Source organism: Mauremys reevesii, linkage group 10 (assembly GCF_016161935.1).
Source record: "Mauremys reevesii isolate NIE-2019 linkage group 10, ASM1616193v1, whole genome shotgun sequence".
Taxonomy (NCBI): domain Eukaryota; kingdom Metazoa; phylum Chordata; order Testudines; family Geoemydidae; genus Mauremys; species Mauremys reevesii.
Genome location: NC_052632.1, coordinates 9,181,399 through 9,203,860, shown reverse-complemented (window position 1 = coordinate 9,203,860; position 22,462 = coordinate 9,181,399). Strand labels below are relative to the sequence as shown.

The 22,462-nt window shown below is 43.3% G+C and overlaps 1 long non-coding RNA gene across 1 annotated transcript; it reads right to left on the bottom strand.

The window, feature by feature from the left end:
- Positions 1-501: 501 nt before the first annotated feature.
- On the bottom strand, positions 502-20,256 carry LOC120374047. The gene is made up of 3 exons (XR_005585860.1): positions 20,130-20,256; positions 17,159-17,241; positions 502-615 (listed from the first exon to the last, which is right to left on the bottom strand). It is a non-coding gene; the product is annotated as an uncharacterized LOC120374047 (long non-coding RNA).
- Between the last annotated feature and the right edge of the window lie 2,206 nt (positions 20,257-22,462).

Below are 22,462 nucleotides of genomic sequence, written 5' to 3'. Positions count from 1 at the left end.
ATAATGCATCTGGCGAAACTCCTCTTGAGAGGAAGTTGTGTGCCCCATTGTCTCATCTCAAGGCAGTTTGTCTACTGGAGACACAGATCACTAGAAGCAGCAGCAGCTGGGTCTGGTGACAGGATCCAGCAGACCCTTTCCTGAGCCCACTTCTGCTGCTCAAATTAAGTCTCTGCTCTGATGCTTTTCTTTTGAATGCATCCCTTCATGCTGCATGTGCCTCACAAACAAGGTCAATCTCTCAAGGCCAGAGCTCTCCCCCCAGATCAGGGTGACCTCCCAAAGTCCTTATCAGAACATATTGCAGAATCTGCCTCTTTATTTAGGTTTTCCCTCCATAAAAGCCTACCTATGGTCCTTTTCTGGTCCCCATTACCATAGTATCGGAGCACCTGGCAATTTTTAATCCACACAACACCCTTGCGAGGTAGTGAAATATTATTTTTAAATATGAGGAACCGAGGCATAGCAAGGTGAAGTGACTTGCTGAAGGTCACACAGGGAGTCTGTGACAGCAAAGAATTGAACTTGGATCTCCCAAATTGCAGGCCCTTAATCTCCGGACTAGCCTTCCTCTCTTCTGGCCGTATTCTCCTGGACAACAAGATCCAAGGGCTACAAAACAAAAGCGAAGGGGAGAGTTCAAGTTCCCATGTGGACATAAGTCATCATGAACCTTAGTTTTGACAACTATGTTTTGTGTTCAGTGACTAGAAGTCTCACCTCAGTAATTCTTGCTTCTTTCCGACTGTGGCTGAGGGCCATTAGACCCTATTAAATCACTGCCAAGTGTAACGTATGCAAGAGAAACTTCAATTTGAGAAAAACCCAGCCCCTTCCAGTTGGCTTACAAGGAGACCACCTTGCGGGTCACTTGGTATAGCTGCTATGGGCTATGAAAAAACCTTATTTTAGTTCTAGAGACGTGACAGTCTCTCTCTCTCCCATGCATAGAGCAAGAGAAGCCATCAGATGGCAACTCCTCTATGTTAACTAGCATGCGCACTGAGTACCTGGCCACTTGTTGGCAGCCACAATATTGAAAGCACCACTAACTTAATCAATAGTCAGCCATGTGGTATCACAGTACAGTCTGGAGAATGTGGTTGCTTGATCTATATAGTTCAAGAGAACATAAATGGCTCATTTAATGAATTAAGGGCTAAATTTTCAAAGCAGCTTCTAAATTTGCACAAGCAAAACTGCAAGTCCAAATATTTGTCAAGCAATTTTGCATGCCCAAATCATTTTTAAAAATTTACGGTAAACTTGAACAGAGCCATAATATAGTAACGAATGCAGCAATATTGATGATCAGCAGCCAAACAAACAACATCTCTCTCTACAGCTCTCTTTAGCTTATGATTAAATAAACAGACTGTCTTGTACATTTTGATAATGATCATCCCACACAGTCACAACAGTACAGACCGGCTTTCTATAAACACCTGTGTGTCTGAAGGTGCCGGACTCAGAATTTAAAGGTAGGAACCAGATACTGAGATTGGTTAAGCAAGACAAACTTTCAGTTTATATTTTGTGAAAATTTAAAAAAGGAAACAGCCACAGTAAAACTAGGATTCTCTTCCCACGTGCTGTCCACATACATAACCTCTGGCTTTTTTACTTACTGCTTGAAGAGACAGTACAAACCAAGTTTATTTTAATCTGGTTATAGTCATCCCTCTTTGCATGATATTTATTCTAAAACCTCCATTTTAGAATAAACCAACGTTGAAGATTGTATTTCTCCCTGCTTTAGCTGTGATCTCTTTATAAAACTTTGCCCGACCCTTCTTTATAATACTAAAAACACCCCTGCTCAAGGGACAGGGATTGCGGGGGAAGGTTACCACTGACACAGCTTGTCAACATTTGGAGGCTAAACAGAGCAATAGACAGAATAACAGCAACAAAACAGAGATGCAAAGCTGTTGTGCCCGGCTCCCCAAACTAATAGGCCAAATAATGTATATTAAAGAGCAGGGAGGGAATCATTGTCTGAGCTACACATCTCTAACTAGCTCCATCCCTAGACATACCAAATGGAATACAATGCCAATTGAAAGTATTCTGTAGCCCTTCCGTGATGTGAAACACATAAGCTCTAAGGCATACAGTTTGGCTGACGACTCCAGCTGGCGCTGGTAGTTTTATTGTACTGTGAAAAGCATTAAAGTCCTCAGATGCCCTGCTGATTATGGAATCTGAGAAACTTTCCCGTACCATTTGACAAGCACTTAAATTGGAAATTAACACATGGCCTTTCCATCCCTGCCTCCCCAAAGCCTAATGAGAAAAATATCGGGGTTCTTTTGTCAAATTGCTACAAAATCTGATGCCAAGTGCCTCAGCTTTCACTTGAGCACATGTAGAGCCCATTAATGGCAATGTTTGTCTTCCGAACTTTGCACATTTTTTGTCCCTTTATGACATGTTTATTGGTCTTGAAGGGGGAGGAGGGATAACATAGGAAACTGAGCTCCTCCGTGTAGGGCTAACTCACCTATTGTGCAGTGAGGCCTCATTTAAGGGCATGCTGCACTCTGCATGGTGGCTGAATGGTATGAACAACTGAAACTATTAATCCCTACTCACATCTGATTCTCTGTAAGATCTGGACCACTGGATCCAGGGTAGCTAAACAAACAGCGTGGACAATTAAACAGGTTCCAGATTAATGTTATTTGGTCCGGATAAAAAAACCTGCATGGGGTTTGGGAGACGGGTACCTGGAGGATTGCAGCTTATTTATGGAGTTCTAGCAGGAAACTGCTAATTATGACACCTGCACAACTCTCCTTCAATTGGACCCTTGGGATTTGCTGCCTTGTCTGTAGTCAGAAGTTAGCCAAAGCCTGTAGTTCTTAATCCACAGCCATGGCCGTAAGTGAGAACAGAACAACCAACCGTGAAGCAGTTGAAAACTAGTATAGTTTAAATGCGGAGGTTTAGCTCCAAGTTGAAAACAATCTCAATGTAGAGCCCAGCCCTTTAAAGGAGCCTTTATGCTTCAAGTTCAAACTGCTGTGAAGTCATCATTCATGAGCTGACCCATTTAAATGGTTTCCATTCCAGGTGGATATGTATGTAGCATCCATTAAATAATAAGGAAATTAGATGCAGGTTGATCTCACAATGTTATATAAATGAATTCAAGCAGTCTCATCTTACACTTTGCGTACTGGGTGAAATTCACTACATATCATTTAAGTCTAATTTTGAGGGTTATGGTGGGTGCTAAGTGGTGCATCAGCTTTGTATTGCACTTTTGCAAGGGGTACATTTCAACCCATATAGTGTAAGGGCATTTTTAGAAGTGGTTTCCAGTACCTGTGTTGCTACATGTACCATGTTCTTCAGCACACAGTTTTCTCTCCAGCTTTTTGCCATGAAAAAGTTACAGTTTGCTTAGGCAAAATCCTATTTGAGTGCACATCTCAGGCAAGATGTTTATTCAACATGCACTCTCAAAAGCAAAGGTTTGAAAAAATGGATGCACAAATACATGTGTGTACAAAACTGCACCCACAGAGTGAGAGGTCAGAGTGAGGCTCCTGTGACAATTAGCCCCTGAGTGTCATCCTGTAAGTGGTACGGGTGGACCAACCAGAAAACAAAGCTGGGAAGCTCTCTTACCTGTACCACTTGTGAAACACTACTCACAATACAAAAGCTATCCTGAAGAGGCGTACTAGTCAATTACACATTTTTCTTTATAAAATAGTTATGCAAATTGAGGGCCTGAGGAAAGAGGCCAACACCACTGATACTAGCCTCAGGAGTTAAGCTCTTGTTCTGTTGACAGAAGCACATCCAAAGTCCCACTCCCGGCTTCCACATTCAAGACTTCTCAGAAATTCTGAGGGATAGGAAGTTAATAATTAATATAATCCCAAGCTCTTACGATACTTTTCACCCACAGATCTCAAAGTGCTTTGGAAATGAGGTCAGTATCATTAACCCCAGTTTAAAGATGGGGAAACTGAGGCACAAGTGAAATGGTCACCCAGCAGCAGAGCCAAGAAGAGAACCCAGATCTTCTGAGTCCCTGGCCAGTGTCCTTATTCAATAGACATGATCAAACTTCCCCCCTATAATACCATAATGCATTATACCTGGTGTAGTGTGTCATCTGCAACCCTCTGCCTTGGTCTTCCTGACAGAGTGATACCCAATAAACAAACAGTTTATACACTTCTTGTCATTATAGAACAGTGGGGGTTGACAGGAAGGCACTGTTAGCAAGCGGTTATACAGCTCAGCTGTAAAGTGGGGGAGAGATACTTCAGGAAGGGGTGTTTTGAAGAAAACACATTCCTTGTGAATGGATTTGTGATTCCCAGATGCTACAGATGGACAAAGCATTTTTTCAAGTCTGAAAAGATTGCAAAGATATCATATTTTGTTGTCACAACAAAGGCTTCCATGTCCCAGATAAGAGATACCTAGAAACGTTTGTTTGTAGAGCCAGTAACCACTTTGTTTATTCCTAAAACTTAACTTTTCCCTTATTATTATTTGTATTGCTGTAGCTGCAGGGGACATTGTGCTAGGTGCAGTACAAACACAAAACTAAAAGATGGGCCCAGTCCCACAGAGTTTACAGTATAAGCTCTCTGCCATCCTCACCCTCACCTTCTTTACTAGGCTGACCAGACGTCCCAAATATTATCAGGACCATCCCTATATTAGAGGCTTTATCTTATATACGCAACTATTAGCCCCTCCCCGCCAACCCACCCCTAGAAAAAAAAAGTGTCCCTGTTTTTCACACTTGCTATCTAGTCACCTTATTCTCTACACACTTCAGCTCCCCTTCCCCCCCGCCCAGTACACACACCAAAAGGAACATTAACCCCATACATCAGTCAATCCCATTACTCCCTCTCTCTCCTCATGCTCAAGTGAGATTGAAATGGGCTTCTGCTACACAGTGTTGTAATAGGTGCATGGAAGGAAGGAAGGAAGGAAGGGGATGGGGGGCAGAGGGGAGGAGGCACATACCAAATCCCACATTAGCCTCACAAAGTAGCAATGGTAAGGGAGAGAATGGTGCACACAGTAATACAAAAAGTAGTTTTCGTGCCAGGCTCATCAGTGCGTCAGGGTAATAAGGTCAATGTGAAAACAACTGGAAGGCACATTCCCCAGTAAACATGTGCTGAGTGAAAACGGCCCGACCTTATGTTGTAGAATCCAAACCCATTGAGTCAATTGCCAGAAAACATGACATGACCTTTCAGATTCAGTGAGCATCAGTTCCAAGAGCAGGCTGCCGTGCTCTTTTCCATTTCACTGCTGCCCCCTGAGGGCCTCAAGTCACCGGAAATAATAGCTCAGGCTCAAAATCTGCACTCCTTTAATGAAAAAAAAAATACACATGGCATCCAGTTTGACCCTGGTGGCAGATTTTTTATATGCTTAGCTCAATTTCGTTAAACTTAACAACCTTGCTTTTTATACTGTTTATTTTATTTTTTACTTTTTTTTTTTTTAATCTTCCTAGAGATCAGATTTTTCCCACTGAAAACACTTTTTTGGTCAAGCGATGGTAAAAACAGAAGCATCTTGTATTTGTGAATGAGGGAAAAAATTAATAAGTAATGAGACTCTTAAACAAACCCTACAAACCAAGCAAAAGCTACACTGATCAGTATTTCTACATATTTACTACTGAGAAACACAGATGAGAACATCTTAGGCCCTGATCTTGCAAACTCTCAAGACTCTTACTCATTGATTATCCCTGTAGTGCTCAATGTGGCAATAGCTAGGTGCTCAAGTCTTTGTGGGATCGGCCCTTAGATGTTACCTGTAATTCACAATTTATTTTCTCTCCCATTGAACTTCCCTTCCCCTTTTAAATCTTCTTTAAAAAATTCTCTCTCTTTTATTACCCCCGTAACATATTTACGGCACTGATTTGTAGTCAGTGTAGTCTGGATAGCGTCATGCGAGCAAAACGTTTATTTGGGGGTTGACCTTGAGGTTGACCTATTTTTTTTTTTTTTTACAGATTTCCCCCTCCCCTGTCAACAACTAAAAAGAAGAAGCAAGGAGCTGAGCAGTCTGGAAATTTTATTTATTTTGACTAGAGCTGTGCCAACCTGCAGTATACAAATACTCAGTCAAAACGGTCTGCCATCTGTGTTTACTGTGAAAGAACAGCAACATCCAATGGCCAGTTAAATGCAGGTTAATTGCAGGCGTGTACTGAATTCCCCAGAGAGCCAAGAACACAGTTAATTCCCCTAGTGTAATCTGGTTTTGCTACATGGAGGAAATCAGAAAGAAAAAGACAACAATACCAACTCACTGAAGAGCTGGATGCCTCTAAGCATGGAGGGGGTTTATGTAGGGAACAATAAGAATCTTTCACTGGCACTGGAGAAGTAAAGTGAACATAAATTAATCAGGTGCAAAAGACGGGTCAAGTTCAGCTCATCTCTGGTACAAGTCTGTTGAAATCTATGGAGTTGCAGGAGGGATACATTTGACCCAACGATCTTTAAATGTTTGCATGTTTGAAAGCAACTAGTTGAAAAATTGTGCTTTCTTTAAAAAGAGAGACACACTACCCAGGAAATGCCATCCTTTTACTAACCCTGGGCAGACATTTTCTCATTATATTGATGGTTAGCGTTTTATTTCTTCAAATTTATAAAAATATTAGGGCAAGATTTTCAAAAGTAACTAGGGATTTTGAGTGTCTCAATGTTCAGTGCCCACCTGGAGACACTTTAAGAAGAGCTGATTGACAGAGGGCAGGTGGCCAGCACTTTCTCAAAACCCTGAGGTGTCTCAGGTTAGGCAACCTGAAAGGGAGGCATCCAAAGTCTTTGGACACTTTAGATAAATCTTGGTTTCTTTCCATACCCGCTCATCCTATCCCATCAATTAAAGCGCACAAAATAGCAGACTGCCCATAAATATCCACTCAACCCTTCCCCATGCCCTCATCCAAAACCTGAGAAAAATGAGGAGCTTTGTATTGTACTTGGCAAATGAGCAAATCTGGGCTCTGGCAGACCAAGCAGAGCAGGGAGCAAGTTCCAAAGTAGACACTTCTCAAGGAGACTGCCTGTCTGGCATTCCTATTGAGAGGGCACGCCAGCGGCATGGCCTAGGAAGAGAGGTCATCTCTCAGGGAACCAAATCCAAACCGTTTAGAGCTGTAAAACAAACAGCTTGCTTAATACAGACACGCAGCCCTCACTAACTGAGGGCTAGGCTGAGCCTTTAGGCACAACCCCAACTAAAGGCCAATGAATAAGCTGCAGTGCCCCAGGTATACTCCATGGTAGAAGGGTGACTCAGGTAGCCATTATGCCTCCCAGGGCATCCATTTTGCACTGGGAGAAGTAACTTACTACTGCCTGGACAAAGATGCAGCTTATTCCTTCCCCAAACTATCCAGCTAGCTCCATTGATTGGTCCATAGGGGAGGTGGAAACATGGCTCCATGCACTTCCTACCACTTGTTCAGGGGGAGCAGCAACTGTGCAGACCCTGTACTCTGCACCAGGCCCAAACAAATTCTAGGTAGATGCAGTGTAGACGCAAGCAGCACAGGGTCAATCCTTATCCCATCCCTGCTCCTTTCTACAGATGTTAGGGCAATTGGGATGTTCAGGAATCACTCCAGGCCCAAGGTGCTTGAAAGAGACTCTTTAGTCAATGATACAGTTCCCAACTGCCTCTGCATACCAGAACATAGGCTTCTGCCGTGCCCATTCCCAGATTTCCTGTCTGGGCTGCTAAGCCATGTAAAGGTTCTCTCCCCACTGTCACATCTTCTTTTCCTGGCCAAAACGGAACAGCAGCACTTAAACGACATTCATATAACACACAATTATATGTACCTATAACCAATCTACTAGCAAAACTTACTGACAACATTCGATCAACCTGTGAAGTGCTTTGCACTGTCGCTCAGACTTGCGGGTCTCCCTTGAAATATCAGTGCTGTTGTCATCAGGAGGTGATGAGTCCATTTGTCCTGGCAGTGTAATATTGGGGAGATTCAGTTTGTACAAGGGTTTGCCGGGGCTCGACCCCCTCCAGGGCGGCGGGGAGCCACACCGGCGCACTAACCGCAGTTGACGCTTGGGGAATTAGTCTGTCCGCGGGGTCTTCCTCGGCAGCCCTTGCGGTACTGGAACGAACACCGTAAGCCCAGGCCGTAGGTCAGGGCGGGGCAGTGCAGAGTCAGGACTCAGGGCCTCAGACAGGGCTGAGCAACAATAGTACAATTAGTAGCCAGCCTAGGCCCTAGGGCAGGGCAGTGCAGAGTCAGGAGCTCGGGCCCTCAGACAGGGCTGAGCAACAATAGTAGGCCCCAAGCCTCCAAAGGGGAAGATGCCACCCACGAGTTGGGTGGCAGGGGGGCCACAGGCTCTCCCACCCCACTGCGTCCCAGCCCGGGGCCCTAGCAGCGGCAGAAGACCCGCTGCTGTGTCAGTGGAGATCCTGGCTGCAACACACCGATATGGGCTCTGGCAGTGCTGCAGCCAGACTAGGGTCGGCTGCCCCCGGGCTACTTCCAGACTCCCCATCGGGTAGTACCTGGGTCAGGGTGTTGTCCTCTGGGGGGGTCCAGCACCATAGGTTCCTCAGCGAGTGGCAGGCCCGGCAACTCCTCCGGGTAGTGGGCACAGGGTAGGCCCGGCAACTCCTCCAGGTAGCAGGCGCAGGGTAGGCCCGGCAACTCCTCCGGGTAGCGGGCGCAGGGTAGGCCCGGCCAGTCCTGGCGGCCGCCTTGGGCCACGGGGTTTTCCCAGTCGTGGGCTAGGCTGGAGGCATCTGGCCTCTCCGGTGGCTCCGGCCTTACTGAGCTCTGAGGACGAGCCTTTATACTTTCGGGTCACCGCCTGACCCTCTTAGGGGCAGGCTCAGAGCTCCCTAGCTCCACTCACACCGGCCTCCAGATGGGCTCTGCCCCCTCCAGGGCGGCGAGGAGCCACGCCGCCTCACTACACAGTTATCTAGACCTGTTGTGACTGTTGCCTAACTCAGACCTTCTCAAGCAAAACAGCAAACTCAGCACCCCTTATCCACCTCCTGTCTGGAAGTTGGAAAAGGTGCCACCAATTCTCTTGGTGTACGTCCATCTGGACTGATGACCTCACAAGTTAGACTGGGGATAAGCAGTTACAGAGCTAAAGCCAAATTTCACTGCAAATTTCTTAAACTCACGCTCATTAAACTGCCGCCCCATTATCAGACATGATGATGTTTCACTGTAGCACCTTCTAGTAAAGCAACTCTATAGAAGTGAAAATAATAGTCTAGAATGAATACATTGACTGGTAAAAGCTATGTAAATAAATATATGCCTACTTTTCTCTAGGGAGACAATTTTTCCTATGCCACCAACATGGGCTCCTTCGCTTGAGTTGGCCTGTATTTTTGGCATATGCAACAAGCCTCAACAACGTCTTCAGTGTCTCTGTTCTCTTGAGAGAATTAAACATCTCCCAGCCTTCGCTTAGATTTTTCAGTCCCTAAATGAGCCTCATATATTTTTTTTAGGGCTGTCAAGTGATTAAAAAAAATTTATTTCGATTAATCACACTATTAAACAATAACAGAATAACATTTATTTACATATTTTTGATGCTTTTTACATTTTCAAATATATTGATTTCAATTACAACACAGAATACAAAGTGTACAGTGCTCACTTTATATTTATTTTTATTATAAATATTTGCACTGTAAAAAAACAGAAATAGTATTTTTAATTCACCTAGTACAAGTACTGTAGTGCAATCTCTTTATCATGAAAGTTGAACTTACAGATGTAGAATTATGTACAAAAAAAACACATTCAAAAATAAAACAAATGTAAAATTTTAGAGCCTGCAACTCCACTCAGTCCTACTTCTTGTTCAGCCAATCACTCAAACAAGTTTGTTTACATTTGCAGGAAATAATGCTGCCCAATTCTTGTTTACAATGTCACTTGAAAGTGAGAACAGGTGTTCTCATGGCACTGTTGTAGCCAACGTTGCCAGATGCACTAAAGATTCATGACCCTTCATGCTTCAACCACCACTCCAAGGGACATGTGTCCATGCCGATGACAGGTTCTGCTCAATAACAATCCAAAACAGTGTGGACCGACACATGTTCATTTTCATTATCTGAGTCAGATGCCACCAGCAGAAGGTTTGGTGGTTCGGGTTCTGTAGTTTCCGCAATGGAGTATTGCTCTTTTAAGACTTCTGAAAGCATACTCCACACTTCATGTCTCTCAGATTTTGGAAGGCACTTCAGATTCTTAAGCCTTGGGTCGAGTGCTGTAGCTATCTTTAGAAATCTCACATTGGTAACTTCTTTGTGTTTTGTGAAATCTGCAGTGAAAGTGTTCTTAAAAGGAACATGTGCTGGGTCATCATCTGAGATTGCTATAACATGAAATATATGGCAGAATCTGGGTAAAACATAGCAGGGGACAAACAGTTCTTCCCCAAGGAGTTCAGTCACAAATTTAATTAACATATTTTTTAACGAGTGTCATCAGCATGGAAGCATGTCCTCTGGAATGGTGGCCAAAGCATGAAGGGGCATACAAATGTTTAGCATATCTAGCACGTAAATACCTTGCAATGCCACCTACGAAAGTGCCATGCAAATGCCTGTTCTCACTTTCTGGTAACATTGTAAACAAGAACAGGGCAGAATTATCTCCTGTAAATGTAAACAAATGTGTTTGTTTTAGTGACTGACTGAACAAGAAGTAAGACTGAGTGGACTTGTAGGCTCTGAAGTTTTACATTGGTTACATAACTGCACTCAAAAACAACCCCCCCCCAAAAAATCTACATTTGTAAGTTGCACTTTCATGACAAAGATTGCACTACAGTACTTGTATGAGGTGAATTAAAAAATACTGTTTCTTTTGTTAATCATTTTTACAGTGCAAATATAATAAAAATAATATATACTGATTTCAATTACACCACAGAATACAATATATATGAAAATGTAGAAAAACATCCAATACATGTATTAAATTTCAACTGGTATTCTATTGTTTAACAGTGCAATTAAAACTACAATTAATCACGATTAATTTTTTGAGTTAATCACATGAGTTAACTGCGATTAACTGACAGCCTTAGTATTTTTTATATATATATTTTTCTGTAAAACTGTAGGGATCACCATCCAGGTGCCTTTAACAACATCCCATTTAAGACTCAGAGGTCCCACTTGATTTGGTGATAGGAGCTGGGAACATGCTGTCCTGCCCTCCCTGTGCTAATAGCCTTAATTACTTGCTGTAAGTTCATATCCGGAGCTGTTGCTCTGCCAATCACAGTCCAAATTTCTTCTGAGATCAGACAGGTTTGTTTTAATCAGATTGGCGTGTACAAAATCTAGCTCTGGACTTTGTTCCACTGCACTTTTGTCAAATGCTGGAGAAAGTGTGTCTCCAACCACCAAATCTCTCCCCGGTTTGTGTTCAATTTAGAAATCAGACATTTGTAACTGAAAAAATAATCTCAGTATTTTTGGGGCATGTTTGCCAGGCCCCTTTTGACAATGGCAATAAGTGGCTTATCATCAGTTTCAGCAACTACAGGCTTCCCATAAATAAAGACTTTTTATACCCCTGGACTAATGCCAAAGCCACCTTCTCCATTTGAGCATAGTGACGCTCAGATTTTATTAACATCTGTGACGTATAAACCACTGGTCTCCAGTTTTGACCATACTGTGTAAGAAGACTGCACCAGTCCCTTCCTTGGAAGTGTCCATGGACAACCTCGTTTTGTGCTTACTGACATAGCACCTCAGGTTTGGGGTCTCTAATTAAGCATTCAGTTTCTCAGATTCTTTATTATGATTTGATGCATGTTCATTGGCCTTCTTTGCACAGTAGGGCTGGGTCAGGTTGCTGATTTGGGTAGCCAGATTACACACAAGTTTCCCTACATAATTCACCATTTGAGGAAATATTTGTACACCCTCCTTGTCTGTAATGGCAGGCATGTTGGTGATAGCCTCCACCTCACCATGAGCTACTTGTGCCCATTGCTATATTTACTTTTCTCCCATGTGTATTATTTCCATTACATGGAATTTCCATTTGTTGTTTGTTTAGCTTTAGCCTAGCAGTTCTGGAGTTTTGTGTAGAAGCACTTCTGCTTAAACTGCTATGTCATTGAGCCGAGTATTTCACCCCGAGGCTGACACCAATTGGCATGGTGCATGGTACCCTGGTTAACCTGATGCATTAAAATAGAGCTTGTCATCAACATATTTCCCATCACTTTCTTTGTATAGTCTCCCATACAAGGCTGCAGAAACTCATCATTAATGCAGGCTACCCTCAGCAGCAAGGTCCACAAGCACAGAGCAAAGTGCTAAAAGTCTGAGCTCTCACAACTGATGACATTACAATATTCAAGGGACATTTAAGCAAGCTTACCCGAGATGAATGAGAAAAGCTAGAAGGCGTGCTCAGCATGTGCAAAGTAAAAAAGCAACTTTCAGTAGGTGCTGGTCAGGCATATTTTGATAACTGTCCCCTTCAGCCATCACCCACCAGAAGTCAGCAAAAACTTATTTTAGACCCTCAAAAAAGATACCAAGTTAAAGCCTTTGGCTGAACAGTGTGTCGCTTAAAAATGCAAGACTGTTTTCTGAAGGCAAAATGCAGACATGCACTTTCCTGTGTAAAGCAAGAGCTTACTGAATTATAAGAACTGATTGTAATGGGGATTTCAAGCTTAGTTATGCTGAATGGATGGAACTCCCCAAGAGCAGGTAACAACTGGGGTGAGACGAAAATGCTCTGACAGACCACTGACTACAGTGGTTTCACTCCTGGTTGTGATTGACCAGATAGATCAGAATCAGGCCCTTGGAATCAAAGGGCACTATAGAAATATACAGAGTTTTTTGAAAAAAATAAAACCAAAAAACCCAGACTACTATTAAACATAGGACAGTCATAGCTACGAATTCCCTTCCTGTAGACAAGGAAATGCCGGTTCATATGCCTGATGGGTTTGGCACACTATGACCCCCTCTTCCCCCGCAAAAAATCAGATCCCTCCCCACAGCCCAAAATACCAGTTCAAAACAACCTGTTATACCACGTCCCTTACAAAGAGAGAGAGAGAGTGTGCTCACATGCATTTACATGTGGTGAATGAGAGAATGTGTGAGCACACGTGTGTGTTGTAGGGTCCGTGGGCGGGTTAACAAAAGACAGTTTACTTTTTTTAAAATTATTAAACCTATTAAACATGAATAGGCCTGATTTCCCACTGCCCTGTACCTTACCTGGTCATTCACAGCTGTACCAAAGCGAGTTCCCGGCCACTACCACTTTCCACCCACTTGGCACGGGGTAAATTCTTACACAAGCTACAGGGAACTGGGAAAATAAGGTCCTAAAAGGCTTTGGCCTCCCCTTAAGTCTGTTCCACATATGGTAGGTTTGCTTGCAGTTAGTTTGGAAGATGTGGAAAAAGCCCCTCTTGTCTTGCAAAACAAAAAAATAACCAAACAGAAAAAACTCTAGACACATGCTCTAAACACTAGCTAAAGTTCCTTTCCATAATTTGCTGATTATCAGTTTCTTGGATACACAATATTAGCCCGTGACTAATAAGTGAGGCTACGTTTTAGTCACAAGTATTTTTAGTAAATGAGAGAATGTGTGATCAGACAGACAGGTCACGGGCAGTAAACAAAAATTCACGGCCCGTGACCTGTCCATGACTTTTTCTATATATCCCTGACTAAAACTGGGGAGGAGGGGGAGCTCGGATGGATGGCCGGGGGGGGGCACCACGAGTGCTCCGGGAGGGGGATCGTTGGCAGGGCTGGGGCAGGCTCCCTACCCGTCTCCTGAGCTCCACGTCCTGCTTCTCCTCTGCCTCAAGCCCCGGTTCTGCAGCTCCCATTATCTGGGAACTTCGGCCAATGGGAGCTGTGGGGGCGGTGCCTGTGGGCAGAGGCAGACCGTGGAGCTAGGAACTGAGGGAGGGGAGTTCCTGTCGCCCTTCCACCCCGTACCCCAACCCTGAGCCCGCCACGCAAATACCCAAGCTCCTCCTGCTGGGAGGGTGGGGGGGAGCCGAGACTGCCCCACAGGAGCTGGTGCAACTGGCCCAGGGGCTGCCCAAGCTAATAAGGTGGGCCCCAGGCCAGGCATACCAGCCACTGCAAAAGTCACAGAGATCACAGAAAGTCACTGAATCCGTGACCTATGTGGCAAACACAGCGCCTTACTAATAAGCCTTGATCCCATTAATGTGGTACTATGCTGTAGATTAGTGGTTCTCAAACTGGGGCTGCCACTTGTGTAGGGAAAGCCCCTGGCAGGCCGGTTTATTTACCTGCCCCGTCCGTAGGTCCGGCCGACTGCAGCTCCCACTGGCCGCGGTTTGCCACTCCAGGCCAACGGGAGCTGCTGGAAGCGGCGGCCAGTACGTCCCTCAGCCTGCACCGCTTCCAGCAGCTCCCATTGGCCTGGAGCAGCGAACCGTGGCCAGTGGGAGCCGCGATCAGACAGACCTCTGAACGCGGCAGGTAAACAAGCAGGCCTGACCCGCCAAGGGCTTTCCCTACACAAGCGACCGCCCCAGTTTGAGAACCACTGCTGTAGATTCAGCCACAAAAATTATCTACAAGGCACAGCACAGCTCATGTAGGAATGAATTCATCTACTATATTATTTACTAAAATGAAACCACATTATCTTTATCTGAACTCTGTAAGATTCAGAGAGGAGATATTTTAAAAAGAAAGACAGAATCAGATACAAGTTCTACCTCCATGTTAAAAAAAATAAAAAAGTAGCATTGAACAAGCAAGGCAAAGCATGTGCAGAACTGAAGCTACCTACTAGATTATTTATTGTGGCCAAAAATCATTGTCTATCCTGACATGAACTACAACTACAAAATAACCCCAACTATACATACAACATGATGGGGGCTAATTTAGCTACAACAAATCAGGAAAAAGATCTTGGCGTCATCGTGGATAGTTCTCTGAAGATGTCCACGCAGTGTGCAGAGGCGGTCAAAAAAAAAAAAGGATGTAGGAATCATTAAAAAAGGATAGAGAATAAGACTGACTGAGAATATATTATATATATAATATAAATCCAATCCGCCCTATCTCCGAATACTGTGTGTGTACAGATGGTCCTCAAAAAAAAAAAAAAAGATATTCTAGCAAAAGAAAGGGAAAAAAAAAAAAAAAAAAATGATAGGGGGGTTTAGAGAGTCCCACGAAGGAAAGAGAGAAGAGGCTAGGACTCTTTGAAAAGAAAAAGAGAAGACTACATGGACATGATAGATAGATAGATATTCATGAGTGAGTGATAAGGAAAAAAAAGTTAATTATATTATATTATACTAATAGAACTATACAAGAACTAATTATATTAAATTAATTTAAAAAAAAAAAAAAAAAAAAAAAAATCTCTTCTTCTTCTTCAGACTTCGCACAGTCAACTTTTGAACCTTGTGGAGGAGAGGGGGGTGAGTATAGGCTAGTAAGACTATAAATGGATAAAAGGGGATTCTAAAAATCTAAGTGGCTAATAATGCCAAGAATGGTGAAGTAGATGTATGTGGTGTAATGGTGTCCCTAGATGAGATGGATGGAGATGGAGAGATGATGGCAGGATGATCTCCTTGATTCACTTCTCTCTGGGGCCACTGTGGTGTTGTGCCACTGTGCTAGATGGACTGGGCTAGAGGGACTGGGTGGGACACCCTTCTTCTGACTTCTTATATTCTAAGGTCTTTGAGAAGCAGATATTCAGAAAGAAAGAAATTGAAGCTCTTGCACACACAAGGCACACTGAAAAGGCAAGACACAGAGAACACAGTGTGAGATGACAGGGATGCACAGAAGGCTACCCCAATAGTGGAAATCAGTTCTCGAGGCTCTATTCATCTGAAAAGAGAAGCAGGTTCCCACACTGCAATAATAATTATTAGGTGCCTATCCATCAAGTGATGCCTTAGGTTCGCCATGCAGTTGGAATATAAAACAAATCAGGTTGCCATGCTCAATAAAAAAGAGTTTTTAATCTGTTTTAAAAGCAGCTATCGCAACACTAAGATCTAAGGCCTGGAGCAAGTGGGAGCAAAAGTCCATAGAGCTGAAGCCACAGCAGAGGCAAAGATACAGACAGTACCCGATTTGACTCCAAATACACCTGGCTTTAAGAGTTAACCTTGCAGATCACAGAGGGCAAGATGGTACGTCAGGAGTTAGAAGAGCAGGAAGGTATCTTGAACCCAGCCCATTAAATGCTTTAGATGTCAAGACCAACATGCTAAACTACTTTTAGCAGCATCAAGTCTGCTACACAGTGGTGTTTATTCTATTATCTTGTCAGCTGGTGGCTAAATATTCATTGGAGTGGGCTGAGCTGTCCATTACACTGTATTTTGTACTTTGATGATGAAAGATAATTTCTGTAAAAGCACAGGCATTTCTGGATGGTTTTTAACACACCAAAAGTTTGTGTATCTGGCTTAACCATTCTCCAAGAGTTTTGAACTTGGGGGGTGGGCAAGATTGTTTTGGTTTGGTTTTTTCCCCCTCCTCATATCTATCACTTTCTTTTACTCCCCTGCCTCCTCCCCCTGCCTTTTTTTTTTTTTAACACAGTGAGGAAAAAAGAGGAAGTAATGTGAAAGAAAGTAGTGAGGGAGAAGAGGAGAAAAGGACTTTCTTTGCCCTCACACTTTCCCCCCCTCAATTATTTCCTGTGGGGAAACATAATCGAGAGTAAGTGGGAATTTTCCTACTATTCTGAAATGAAAAATTTGAAATTTCAAATAATTTAATTTTTTAAAAACTTTTAATTAAAAAACAATTACCATTAAAAGTGTAGCCAAAAAATGACATTTTTCACAAATAGATTCATTTTTGATTAAACATGTATTACAACAAATACTGGGTCATGGAATATTAGGTACTGGGTCACATGCAAATTTAAAATGTCATGATCTCTTAAAATGTCTTTCATTATAGTTTTAAAATAACACTACAATCATGTAAATGTAGGACATTTTACTTATTTTCAGTAAGACATACTTGTTTGCAGAGTTTCTTATGCACCATGCACTCCCTGCATACACAACGTCACCGTTTTTAATGCAATCACCTGACGAGACCGCTTTCTACACAGTCAGTTTTGTTAATGCTGTGGAGACTTGAGTTGTGAGGCTTAATCAACAAACCTTCATCCTGAAAAATGGATCATTTTGAAATAAGAGAAAAGTTCGTAAACACAATCATCAAATCCATATACATCTGAAAATGAAAATACAAGTGTAAGTACATCATCTTGCAACAGAAAGTGCTAAACGGACAGACTTCTGCCATGTCGACCTCGTCTGAATCACCCACTAAAAAGAAAACCAAATCGTGGCCAAGGCAGTGTAGTGATGGTTTTTTTTGAAATACGGTTTCATCAATTGTGCTAACGCAAACCAAGATCCAAAGCCCCAGGGTGGTTTTTGCAGCGAGGTGCTTGCAAACAAGCGTTTAAAACTGACATTTAGAAACAAAACATGGAGAACTCATTGATAAGCTTCTTGAATATTTTCAAAGGAAGCAACGGGAATTAAAATTATCAGCGCACGTTGTTAGTCAGCCAACTACTTTGAATGATAAGGCACAAATGGCAACATATTTGGTTGCATAAGAGAAAATGGCCCATACAGTTGCCAAAACGCTTATTCTTCCAGCATCTCTGGATATGGTACATACTAATTTTTGATGAAATGTCTGCTAAAAAATTGAAAAGTATTCCTCTCAGTGATAACATGTCTGGTGAATATGTGATACGGCAGAGCCTTTGGAAGGCCAGCTTACTACTCAGTTACAGTCAGCCAGGAATTTTGCTATCCAACTTGATGAGAGTACTGATATTTCAAATTGTGCAATACTGTTAGTTTATGTGAGGTATGTATGGCAAGATGACTTCAGCGAAGATTTGCTGTGTTGTCTGACTTTACCACAGGAGCACAGATATTCAAAGCACTGCATGACTATGTGGTTGGAAAATACAAATTGCACTGGGTTAATTGCAAAGGAGCAAATCTGACAGGTAGAAATAGCAGAGATGTCGGGGGGAAATGATGTTGTTTGGAATCACTGTTTCATTCACCGTGAAGCTTTGGTGTCCAAGGGTATTTCCCCAGATCTTATGGCAGTAATTGAAGTAGTGAAAACTGTTAATTTCATTAAAGGAAGCTCACTGAACTGCAGGCTTTTTGAAGTGTTAAGCTCAGAAATGGGAGCGAAGCATACTCATTTACCATTTCACACTGAAGTCACGGGGCAGGGTGCTTACAAGGTTGTATGAACTCAGGAATTAGACTCACTTTTTTTTTTTTGTTAGAGAAACAGTCTAACTTGACAAATTAGTTTGACAGTGATAGTTGGTTAATAAAGTTGTCATATCTAGCTGACATTTTCTCAAATTTAAATGAACTGAACTTGAAGTTACAAGGAAAAGGCAGTGATTTATTTCGACACTCTGAACAGATACAAGCATTCCAAAAGTCATTAGCACTGTGACAAGCACGGCTGAAAAGTAATTGTCTGAGCTACTACATGTTCCCAACACTGTTACGACACACAGAGGAGAACAGCATCAGTGAGGAAAAAGTGAACGAAATGAAAAGTTGTCATACAGTTACATCTCGTTGCTCTGACAGTTTTAGTCACTACTTCCTTGCAGAGGGGGGTGAAAATTTGAAGGAAAAGCGTTGGGTGAAAGATCCTTCTGCTTTTGAAAATCCTGAATCAAAGATGGAGCTAAACTTGATGCCAGAGCAAGAAAAAGAGCTGCCGTAACTCACCTGTGACAGTGCAACCCACACACCTTCCAGGTGTGGTGTTCTGTCCCATTTAGCGGCATAGAGACCACTTAGAGAGAGAGGTAAAATGAGTATGCTCTGCAGCCTTAGCTAACAGCCACGTGGCTTTTAGTTCATGCGATAGAGGCTCATGTACTAAGATCCAAAGGCCCCAGGTTCAATACCAATGACCGGGGTCTGTCAGCATTACAACAACACACTCAAAACATATCACCACAAGTCATTAAATTTGTCATAGTTTTGGATAAGTGTTTTCAAAGAATATCCACTGTTACGTAAGATTAGTGTTCTGTTGCTGCTACACGTCACAACTTACATGTGCGAACTGAGATTTTCAACTTTGACAAGACTAACAACAAGAGAAAGAAACCAACTCAACAGTTCATTTGGTACGAGGGTAGCACTTTCATCTTGTGATCCAGATTGGAACGAGACCATGAAAAACAGGCAGGGCCACCTATCGCATTAACTAAGGGAAACTCAACCTAATCGTCTTTTTTACGGTATTTATACTGTATTTAAAAATGGTTCACAAGTAACATTGATGTCTAATTTTAGTTATTACTTGAAGTGAAGTGGTTAAAGCTAGCATGTATTGCCCTTTATTGTGATTTTATGAAAACTCAAGTCAGAAGATATTGTTTTGGGTCACGGGGACAAGTGTTTTTCTTCCACTGGGTTACGAGACAAAAAGTTTGAAAACCACTGCTTTTTATACCCACCAGGAGAGGTGCTGATCTCCACTTAGGGTGTGGAATAAAAGGGTAAGGCCTAAGAATTCTGCTAGGCGAAGGTACAGCCCTCTGCGAAGGCTTTAAAGTAATCAAGAAGTATCACATAAAGGCCAATACAATTCTGAAGGCAAATGCAGTCCCGTCCATGTATGCACAAACTTGTTGTCAATGGTTACAGGATAGCTGAATCTCGGACCTCTTTCTGGCCTCTCTGAGAGCACCCCATCCGGTGTTAGGCCTTTATCAGTCCTGGGGTGCAATTTCACAGCTCTTACGTAGAGGGGCTATAGGCCAGGGGCCTGATCTATCAACCGTTCTGACCCTGCATATCTGCCTGAGGTTGAGCACCTGTGGTTCCTCCCTTTGGGAGCCCATGACTCAGGGTATATAGTGACCACACAGCCTTCTTAAAACCAAAGGAGGTATATTTAGCAACAAGAATAAAGCATTAGAGGGGAAAAAGGATTCTAAACAAACCAGTCTGCACTCAAGTCTCTCTCTCCTAAATTCTTACCATCCCCTGATGGTGATCTAGGCAGGTGAAACTCCATCAGACATCCCCCAGTAGGGTGCTGTGACTCAGTTTGCTTCCCCCCCAACAACAGCATCTCTGAAGAGTGTGTTCCTTTTCATCCTGCCAGACTTCCTTTGTTCTTATACGTCCATCGGCCTTTTTTCTGTCCTGGACAAAACCAATGAGCTGGCTAAATTGTCTGGAGACTGAGGCAACACATGAAAGTTAATGGTTCTGGCATCATCCCTTAACTGCTCTCAAGGGTTTGCTGAGAGATGTCTACCGTGAGCCATTCTTTTCCTTCCTGCCTGTCTTCCAGTCATACAGTAAACATCCCAATAACCAAACCAGCATACCACATTTGTAAATGATCACAGGACTGCTCCAAAGCCCTCATGCTTGTGTTAATAAATAGTAACAAATGTTGGAATCACTTAGGTCATGTTAGGGATCACAAACAGGTTACAAAATTTTGGTCAGAACTGGCCAAGTAGTCAAAAACAAAACATGCTGGGAATCTCCTGTTTGTGTTTTTCTGGAATTTTTAGGAATTTATTGAAGGACTCCCTAAAGCATGCTCAAAATCTCTGGCAGCCTAGTGATTGCTAAAAGGATTAGTCCGTAGAACCAGAAGGAGATTCATCTATAAATGTATTTTTGACAGATCTTGCAACAGCAGTCTCATACTGAAAGGTTACGTTTGTGATCGAAGATAACTTAGAATGACTTTAATGCAATATGGACCTTTTCTGAATTTCATAGAGAAAACATCTACAAACTCTGGGGAAAACTAATCCCGTCTCATAGTGCTGAGCATGGATTTAAAACCAACGCCATCAATACAGGATTAAATATATCAGCGTATATGCTCACAGAGACTGTTATTTCTCCCAAACTTATACAACTGGTTCCCCATATTGAACCGAATTATGCCTTCTCCAACACAGGGCGAACAAAGTGGGGCATAAAAAGGATAGGCGCACACCCCACAGCACACCCACTTAGAGAGAGAATCTGCCGCTCAGTGCTGGAGAGGGAACAGTCTGCTACTGCTTCCAGCAGAAGTAACTCTCCAGAGGGGCACACCTGAGTGGCCCCAGGGCTGGAAAAGTGCTGCTTATGCCTGCTGCACAGATGTAAGCAAGGGGCACTTCCCTGGTGTGCTCCCCTAGCATTCAGGGACACTACTGCAACTAGCCATGAATTGATGCTTCAAAGACTAGATTGCCATAACTCAGTCTGTATCGGGGTCGGCAACCTTTGGCACATGGCTTGCCAGGCTAAGCACCTTGGTGGGGCCGATCGCACCTCCCACTGGCCGCAGTTCGCCACTCCAGGCCAATGGGAGCTGCTGGAAGCAGTGGCCAGTACGTCCCTCGGCCCGCGCTGCTTCCCGCTGCCCCCATTGGCCTGGAGCAGCGAACTGCGGCCAGTGGGAGCCACGATCGGCCGGACCTGTGGACGCGGCAGGTAAACAAACCAGCCCAGCCCGCCAGGCGAGCTGCGTGCCAAAGGTTGCTGATCCCTGGTCTATATGGAGCTACACCTTGAAATTATTGTGCAGCTGAGTGCAGCACCCCCATTTATCAAGTGACATTGCAGAGGTGGTGGTGACTATAATCTGCCAAGGGGAATTTAAGGTGTAAAATGTGTAGGACCAGGTTACCCAAGAAGCTTCTTCTGTCCTTCAGGCAACAACAGCACCAGAGATACTTTAGCTAGCAGCTCCCTGGTTTAAAAGTCTGCTGGTAGGTCAGTTTCCACTGGGTACTTTGGAATTCACTTCCTCCCTTGGTCTGCTGGAGCCAGATTGCTGCCAGACATGCTGCAAAGCAAATCATAGACTATCTGGGTTGAAAGGGACCTCAGGAGGTCATCTAGTCTAACCCCCTGCTCAAAGCAGGACCAATCCCCAGACAGATTTTTGCCCCAGATCCCTAAATGGCCCCCTTAAGGATTGAACTCACAACCCTGGCTTTAGCAGGCCAGTGCTCAAACCACTGAGCTATCCCTCCCACCAAAAAGTGATTTATGGTCAGGCACTTGGGGAGGGTTGGGCTAAGGTGGATAGATATTCAGCTTTCGGATTATTATGATGGGCCTGTAATACTACTCTACGGGCACTTCAATATTTTATTTCTTTGTATTCAGTATTCTAATTATTGTAAAGGGCCTAGAGGGTAGGATAGGTGCTTAAAAGTGAAGGGGAATAAAACAATGAAATAAAATAAATCAACAGCTGGAGTATGATCAATATATAAGCAACATCAGTTGGAAAGATCACCTTCTGAGCCCTGTGAACTCCTGCCCCTCAGTAGAAGTTCCATACCAAA